Source organism: Chelonoidis abingdonii, chromosome 14, assembly GCF_003597395.2.
Source record: "Chelonoidis abingdonii isolate Lonesome George chromosome 14, CheloAbing_2.0, whole genome shotgun sequence".
Classification (NCBI taxonomy): Eukaryota; Metazoa; Chordata; order Testudines; family Testudinidae; genus Chelonoidis; species Chelonoidis abingdonii.
This window is the reverse complement of record NC_133782.1, coordinates 35,056,784-35,065,829: the sequence shown is the minus strand read 5'-3', so window position 1 is coordinate 35,065,829 and position 9,046 is coordinate 35,056,784. Positions and strand designations below refer to the sequence as shown.

The window sequence follows — 9,046 nt, the reverse complement described above, 5'->3', positions numbered from 1 at the left end:
TTTCCAGTCTCCCCTGGTTGCAGGGTACCAATACAAACATGCAGACTCAAATATTCATGATGTGAAGAGCTACATGTTGCAAATTCTCAAGTCTGACCCTCTTCATCCATCTGGCTGAGAAGGAGCAAGAGGAGTGACAAAGTTCTGGCACCTAAGGGGAATTGAACTGACATTGATCTCTGCTGCTTGGGACGAACTCCTGCAGTCTGGGGCATTGCATAACCCATGGTAGTCCTGTCAGGCTGTTTGTCCCCTTCTAGTGACTAGATCATGTATAAACACTGAGTCTTCTGCTGACTTTCACCTGTGGGAGGTGGTTCTTCAGCACTGGCAGTATGGCATGTGCTCATAGATCTGACACTTGTGGGCTTAATCAAACTGGAGGTCAGATTGCAACCACAGAGCTTTCAGAGGCACCCTGTGGGTGGAATGATCTCCAGGGGGCCCCAGATTCCTTCCCCACTGGATGAGCTCTGCCTGTGTTCATAAGGTAAAGCAGCAGGTGAGAGTATGGTGACCAGATGTCCTGATATTTAGGCGTTTGTCCTGCATCCCAGGCGATGTTTGTCCCAATCACGGTACTCCATTTTGGGGGGCAGGTTTGCTCCTCTGGCAGCCCCCCCTCATGTGTTGCAGTATTTTCTTCCTCTCATCTGGTCACCCTAGCTAAGAGTGAGCAGGGGACAATATCAAACAGTAAAATGGAGCAGGTGAGAGACTTTTCACTGGACATTAACTCCTATGTTAACTCCACTGAAGCCAGTGGCCACAGCTCTCCTTTCACTTTGGCTGTGATTCAGCTTTCAACAAATTCTCTCCTGTTGAAGCTATTCCACTGTGGATAATAAATGAAGAGCCCATGGCCCAGAGAGAGAGGCAGCAAGAGCAACCACTAAGAAGATGAGTTTGCCGCCTGGTGGTTAGAGTTGTTGGTGTGAATAAGGACTGCTGGAGTGAGGCTGGCTAGCCTGCACTGGGACATAACAGGGCTAAGAGTTACATTTCAGCCATCGAGAGCTCATCCTGTGTTTGTACAGCACCTAGTGCAATGGGCTTCTGGGCAATGACTGGGGATCTTCGCTGATTGCACAATGCAAATAATACATTATAATTATAATTTCAGCAGTAAAATCTAGCAGGATTTCCTTTGTCCCCGTAGAACATTTTGATTGAAATTTAAATTTATCATCTACAAAAAATTCTTTTCTGCTGAAACCTCAAAAAAAAAAAGTTTGAAAGCCAAAAAAATTAGCTGAAAACTTACTTAACTCACAATCCATTGGTCCAAAAAACTATTTTATTTTATTTTATTTTTAGGTTTTCCAATTAAACAAATTTGTATAGAATAGTTCCTCAGTTAAAATTCCAAATTTCCTTCAGAAAAAGATTTCACAATTTTTTTTGACCATCCCCAGTGATGAAATGTCAGCAGGGAGATCTCATGTGACGTAGAAGATTGTCTGCATTGGGGCTGTTTGTGCCATGAACACAAAAGGCATAGAACTAACTCCCCAGACTCTCTTTCACAAGCGCTGTCGGGGGAGACACAGCCTTCTCCTGAAAAGGTACCGATATGAGCAAGCATCTCTACTTTATAAGCAGCATGTTCTTCCACATGAGATTGTGGCTTGTGCTCATACTAAGAACACCCATATGGCATCAGACCAATGGCCCGTCTAGCCCAGTATCCTGTCTTCTGCAGGGCCCAATGCCAGGTGCCCTAGAGGGAATGAAGAAAACAGGGCAACTATCGAGTGATCCATCTCCTGCTGTCCAGTCGCAGCTCCTGGGACATGAGGCTCTTTAGCTAGAGAATCCAAGTTATGGAGAAAACACAGAGATAAATCTGAGCTATGTGGACTGAATCCTGGTCATTAAGCCCTGGGAAATAAGAAATCATTACTTCAAGCTGCAAACATCCTGGAGTTTCAGGTCAGTGCTATTTCCCCTGCTGCTTCTGCTTAGCACTGATTTTGCTCCTTCCATCCAGGGTTACCCACCTTTACCGGTTATTTTTTTCATTTAGATTTTTATTTTGTCCCACCCCCAACATTATTTTGCATTAAGTAACATATTCTAATCTATATACAATTCTCTATGGATTCTTACACTATGCTCAGTGCTGCAGCATCTATTAGAAGTCAAGACTTGAGTCTGCATGGCAGTCCAGTTTGTGTAATCATTTACCTCTGTATCAAGTGGTTGTAAAATGCTGTTTGCAGTGTGTGGGCATGGAGAAGTCTTGGGAGCTTTGCACAAGTGCAAATAACTAAACACCCCTTTCATGGCTTGCTCCTGGCTCTCACAGTGACCTGGATCCATATATCTCCTGCTGTCTTTGGATGTGTCCCTGCCAACAGGTATATGGGATCTTGGGGAGCAATTACCACACAGGTGGAGTGCCAGTTAATTTCTTTATTAAAGGAAAAAGGAAGTGGTGGGAATTTAACAATAAAATACGAAGGGATGGGGTGTATAGGGTGTTTACAATAGACAATGATGCGGGGGGTTTCTTACTGAACAGTGTAGGGAGTTCTAACAGTGGAGTACAGTAAGTGGGGTTCAGCACAATGGGATACAGTACAGTCAATAAGCAACTCAACTTTATATAGGAACAACCCGCCCTACTCCATGGGGATTCTCGTACGTGTTTTACCACGGCACCCTCGCCCCTTCTCAAGGGGCCCTTATATGTTGGTAGCCAAGAGCCATTTGCCTTCGTCAAGGAATGCCACTGGCTAAGTGGGGACCATTGCCTGTGCCCAATGCGATGGTTAGTCCCTGTTACTCATCATCACACCCTTGCGCTAACCTGGGCGGGCTCGGAGTGATAGGTAGAGGCAAGTGAGGCCACGAAGGCTGCAGGACCTAATAATAGTGTTTTTAAGATCCATTGCATGGATGTCATAGGCGCCATGTGCTTTTGAGTCAGGCCTACTGCGACAGGACTCGCGGGGCAGACATGTCTCCATGTGCTCACACTAAGTTGTCGCGAAGTGTCCAGGCCCGTCTCCAACCTCTGTACTAGAGGGAGCCAATCAAGTATGGGGGAAGACTGTCCTAGTTTGCCTTTAAAACAGACATTTTAAAGAGACTAAGATCAGAAAGGTTCTGGCATTGGTCAGGCCTGGTCTGCTCAGCCGCGGGTCTGGGGGTCCCTTTACTCCGCTGCCTGCGCTATTTATTTTTGAGTGGTGCCCCTGTCTTGTTCCTCGAAACCCCCCCATGAAAAACGAATGCTGCGCACCGAGAGCTCTCGCGATATCTGGAGACCCATACCTAGCCTTCGGATCGTCTTGCTGCGTTTGTCCTCTGCCTGCTTCGCTTTGGGGTGCTGGTAAGAATCCCTCTGTTGAACATCTCTATCTCGTTCTATTTTGTTATGTTTACTGGTGCCAGCTGTCTCACGCGCGGCCAACAAACCTCGAGCTAAACCTTGGTCTGCCCTGTCTACATACCTCCCTCCTAAGACTCCGAGGCACTTTGCTGGCTAATAAAAAGTTTGGCTTGCTGCTAAGCTCTGCTCCGTGGGCCTTGGCCTCGGGAGCTAACGTGCTCGCTTGCCACGTGGTAATCCACTGACGTGCAGGCCACACAGTCCACGGGCAGCATACCACTCTCCTTCTGTAACCTTCCCCATAACATAAGGCTAGCACCATCAGGTTTGGTTTTCTAGCTTTAACTAAGTCATAGTTTTTTACAGATTATAGAGCTGTTATAGTTTCACCCTTGCCTTGTTATAGTTTGCTTGCTTTTGTTGCTCCAACTCGATTGCCGCTTATATTAGTTTTGCTTAGGAATTTGTGGGATGAAGTCTGTTTTGCCTAGTCAGTGCTGTTAAGACAGATACAAGGTTTTTGCTACTTGATTTGCTATCCCACTGTTTACACATCCTCTGTGTGCTTCTCGCGCGGGTCTCCCTGTTACAAACTCCCTCTCGTGTGCTTCTCCGTGTCTCGCCCTGTTCAAAACTCCTCTGTGTTGCTTGCGGCCGTGCTCCTGTTACATACTCCTTGCTGCCCCCCCACAGTCGGCATTCACCCTGAACAGTCCCAAACCCTTTGCTGCTTTTTTCCTGGCACTCGCTACTGCATTCCCCTCAGCTCCTCCACGTTACTAACTCCTGCTGGGCCGCTCCACCCGCCCCGCATCTGCATCCACCGCCGAGACTTCCCAAATCCTTTGCGCTTTGTCACTTTTGTTGGTGTCCGCTTGGTTGCTTAAACACTCTCTCTAGCCCGTTGTCCTTACCTCTGCAGGGCTCTCAAAGACTCTCTCGCTTGCTTGTGTCCAACGCTGCCTCCTCATCAGTCTTGCCTATTAAGTCATTTATTTAGAATCATCCCCCCCCCCGTTCCTTGGACTCCAGCCATTGGTACACTCTTGTTAAGTCCACAGCCTCACAATCCATTCACTCACACCCAATATTTAGCGCTTCTTCTTTTACTTTAATCTGAAATATACCTTTTGGTATTCTGCATTATATCCATTGTGTTACAATTGTATACAGGCCCTAAGCACTTAAAACAGTTCCTATCTAAGATGTTAACCTTTTAATTAGAAGCTAGCATTTTCATTGTTGGGCATTGTCCCTCTTTTGGTACAGTTTTACATTTCATATGTATTCGACAAATTGTCCGTATATAAAGTTGAGTTGCTAATGACTGTTACGTCGTATCCCATTGTGGCTGAACCACCCATTACTGTACTCACTGTTAGAACTCCATACAGCTGTTCCGGTAAGAAACCCGGCCGGCATCACATTGTCTAATATGATAAACACCCCTATACACCGCATCCCTTCGATGTTTATTGTTAAATTCCCACCAACTGTCCTTGATCCTTTAATAAGAACATGAAACTGCGCACCGCACCTGTGTTGGTAATGCTCCCAAGCCAGCCCCATGATACCTGTCTGTGCGAGGGAGCCGATCAAAAGTACGGCAAGGAGATCATTATGATCCAGGTCCTGGGGAGAGCCGAGGAGCCAAGCCATGAAAGCATGGGGGGGGTGTTTTATTTGTAATTTTGCACGGGTGTGCAAGACCATCCCCTAAGACTTCTCCATGCCCCAGCACCACTGCAACAGGCCATTTACGAACCCCAAAACGTTAGATACAGAAGGTAACATGAGTTGTATGACACAAAACTGGACTGGCCAATGCAGACTCAAGTCAGTTGACTTCTAATAGATGCTGCAGCACTGAGCCATAGTGTAAGAATCCAGTTTGCGGGTGAGAAGTTAGTAATATAGATTAGATGTGTCTACTGTCCCCTGCAACAAATAATCGTTGGGTCGGTGGACAAGATAAAAATCTAAATGAAAAATAACCGCCGTACAGGTGGTAACCCGGATACCGAGCCCAGGTTTAACAAGGTGATAACAGGACTAACCCTTTGAACAGGGCAGTGGTCCCACTTAGCACAAGTGGCCATCCCTTTGAGAAGGGCAATGGCTCTTGGTAAACAACTTTAAGGGGCCCTCCCTTTGAGAAGGGCAGTGGCCCTGGTAAACAACTTAACAGCCAGGGAAGGGGCGGCCACAGGAGGAGAAAAAAATGGAGTATGGGGACTGCTGTAAGGAAACAAAATGGAATAGGGGGATAGCTGTAACAGACAGGATGGATGGATGGGTATGGTGGGATGGATAGAAGGGTATGTTTGGGCATGGATGGATGCATAGATGGATGGATGGGTGGATAACTTGAATTTCCATGGCATTGATTCTCCTCTCACTTCATCAGATGGAAATTAGTAACTTTAGTGAAGATAATTGAGTTACAGTGGATTGTGGTGTAAAGCCTGACAGAGAGGGAAGTCAGGCATATTAAATTGCCAAAAAGGAGTATTATTTCACCGTGCTGCTGCACTGGAGCTGTTAACTGAAGGAAGAATCTGGCTGGAAAGTTGATTAACATTTCAGCCATCTTTGAACAAATGATTTGTAAGACCACAGATTTGAATAGGAGTGTGTGTGTGTGTGAGAGAGAGAGAGAGAGGCACAGACAGACAGAGAGAGAGAAATGGGAACATGTTTGCAGTGTTTTTGTGCACTCAATCAGTATGTGTCTCCCTGCATGAAATCTCCTGTAGAATGAAACCTAGAACTATGCAGCAGGCAGACGTCTTTCAATTATCCAGAGTAATCAGTGAGCCAGGACTACTTGTAGGTTTTCAGGATCTGCAGTGGGACCCAGGGACATCAAGCTTTGTCATTCTCATCCAGGCAACAGGGAATAAAATCCACTTGTTACCTGCTTGCGCCTATACTAAACAGAGGAACACTGCCCTCCTTTTACAGAATAGGGAGATCCAGGCTGATACACTCACAACTAGCCGCTCATTTTAAGTGCGTCCAGTTCTGGGTGCCTAGTTTGTGACACCGGGGGCTAGGTGTACAAAGGAAATTAGGGACCTAGGAAATCTCTGGGATCCACAAAGCCCAGGCTTCTTATGCAATGAATGGAGAGACACAGGTACCTAGGAATGGGACTTGTAGAACACAGCATGCTATGCAGCTCTCTGCCTAAGCTAGCCAATGGGAGATGCCAAGGAGCTGGGCATATCCTAATCCCTGCCACTCTCACAGAATTCAACACCAAATCCAGGCTACAGAGAGGCGCCTTTCTCTGCTGGGAGCCTCAGCTGTGAATTCTCTATTGGAGTCAGGTGCCTGCACCATTTTTGCAGGAGGAGGGCCTTGCTCATAACTGTGAGTCCAGTATTTAGGGCACTCACCTGGAGTGCAGGCAACCCTGGCTCAAGTTCCCCTTAGCCTCCTTCCAAAAGGATCTGCTCAGTTTCAGGTTTGTGTCCCAACCCTTGGGCTATGGGCTATCCTGACATGAGGCTTCTTCAGTCTTTCCTGTTGAAGTTGTTCCAGTATGGCTAAATAATTAATAAATAAATAACCCAAGGTCTGCAACATTCCAGGTGAGCACCCTAACCACTGGGCTGAAAGCGAGGAGGGAGGTCTTTTCCCCCACCCCACTATCCATTCCCAGCTGTTTTTTATGGAGTTAGGTGAGCTCTGAGCATGCTGACGGATCACCTTGGAGGTGAACTAGGTGGAGGAATGCCTGGCTGCCCCTGGTTCACACATTGCTCTGGGGCTTAGGTGTCATGATACCTAGAGTGGGCATGCTCAGAGGAAGAAACAGAGGAACCTAAGGAGATGGTACTGCAAAAACTTAGGTGCTGAGTGAGTTCAGAGGCCTATACAGTTCAGGAGCATCTGAGTGGGGGGGTTGTGAATCCCACTGTGGTCTAATTCTGGGATTTAGACACCTAAGGTGACAATTGGGTGTCTAAATCCCTTTGTGTATCTAGCCCCTTGAGCCTGATTTTCTAAGCTCGGTCAATAGGAGCTGTGTGTTTTAGTCCCACTGAACATCAAACAAAAAGGGTTTTATGTTGGCCATCCAAAATTGGGGGCACTTAGGACCACTGGCTACTATTGAAAATGTTTGTCATGGGCTATATATGTATATACTAGTGGATCCTCCCAGCTAACCAGTGAATGAATGATTTTATTATATCTGCAGAGGGAAAACAACAGGAGGACATGGATAATAGGAACCGTTCAGTTGTGACACAGTTCCTCTTCATGTCTTTCTCTGAATTCTTGGAGGTGCAGGTCTCCCTTTTCTTTTTGATGCTGGTGTTGTACATCATCACCTTGGTGGGCAACGTTGTCATCATCACAATCACAGTGGTGGATCCTGCCTTTTGCTTCCCCTTGTAGTTTTTCCTCCAGAACTTATCCTTTCTGGAAATCGGCTACACCTCATCCACCATTCCCGAGATGCTTGTGAACTTCCTTTCCAAAGACAAAAGTATTTCCTTCCTGGGCTGTGCCATGGAGATGTATTTCTTCACCTTCTTGGGGATCACAGAGTGCTGCCTGCTGCCCATCATACGACTGTTACGTGACTATCTGCCACCCTCTGCACTACAGGACCATGATGAGCAGAAGTGTGTGTCTCCAGCTCTCGGCTGTGTCTTGGCTCATTGGTCTGCTGGTGGCATTAAGGCAGGCAACTTTCATATTCATTCTGCCCTTTTGTGGGCTCAATAGTCCCAACCATTTTTTCTGTGATCTGCCTCCACTGCTAAAGCTGGCTTGCACAGACACCTACAGGAATGAAATTTCTATTTACACCATCTGTGTCCTTTTCATCATGGTCCCCTTCCTACTCATCCCTGTGTCCTATGTCCGTATCCTCTACCCTATCCTCAAGATGCCGTCAGATACAGGCAGGAGCAAAACCTTCTCCAACTGCTTTTCCCACCTCATTGTGGTGACCTTGTTCTACGGGTCCGGTATCATGATGTATTTGAAGCCCAAATCCAGCTACTCACTCCATACTGACAAACTGTTTTCTCTGTTCTACACAGTGGTGTCCCCAGTGCTGAACCCTTTGATCTACACCTTGAGAAATAAAAAGGTAAAGGAAGCCCTGAGAAGAGTGATAGTTAGAAAAATATTTATCTGAAACCTGTAAAAATATTGTTTTTCAAATGTTCTTGTGGTGGATTTGGAGCTGCCTGTAGCAATCTATGAATTCTGTATGTTTGTATATTGTAAAGATGTTATTTGTATTCACATATTTGGCTAATACACGAGCTCAGTGGCCAGGAACTACCCAGGAAGAAGCACAACAGCCAAGATAAGAGCTCCTCAGCAAACACCAAGGACAATTCACTGTGATATACTACCTCTGCCCGCCCATGGTAGGCCTTCCAGGCCAGCTTTCCCCGAACAGAATCCTTCCCTTACAAAGGGAAGAATATCAGAAGTCTGAGGGTATTTAAAGAGACACAGTCTCTGAATAGAAGAGAGGCTGGTTTGGTGAGAAGGTTTAGAGGCAGAAACTGCCCTCCAGACATCAGGAAGCTTAGCCAGAGCCTGAGGGGCTCTGCGTTTAGGTAAGATAAATGTGTGTAGGCATTTTGTTGTTTTAATCCTCTCCTATGTTGTGCTCTTACTCTTCAAGTCAAACAATACTTTGTTTTAAGAAGGCTGTTTTGGATCACTGCATTTACC

General features: G+C 46.3%; 1 pseudogene; it reads left to right on the top strand.

Annotated features, from left to right (window-relative positions):
• The first annotated feature begins 7,564 nt into the window (after positions 1 to 7,564).
• On the top strand, positions 7,565 to 8,495 carry LOC116822016 (olfactory receptor 10A4-like; annotated as a pseudogene).
• The last annotated feature ends 551 nt before the right edge of the window (positions 8,496 to 9,046 follow it).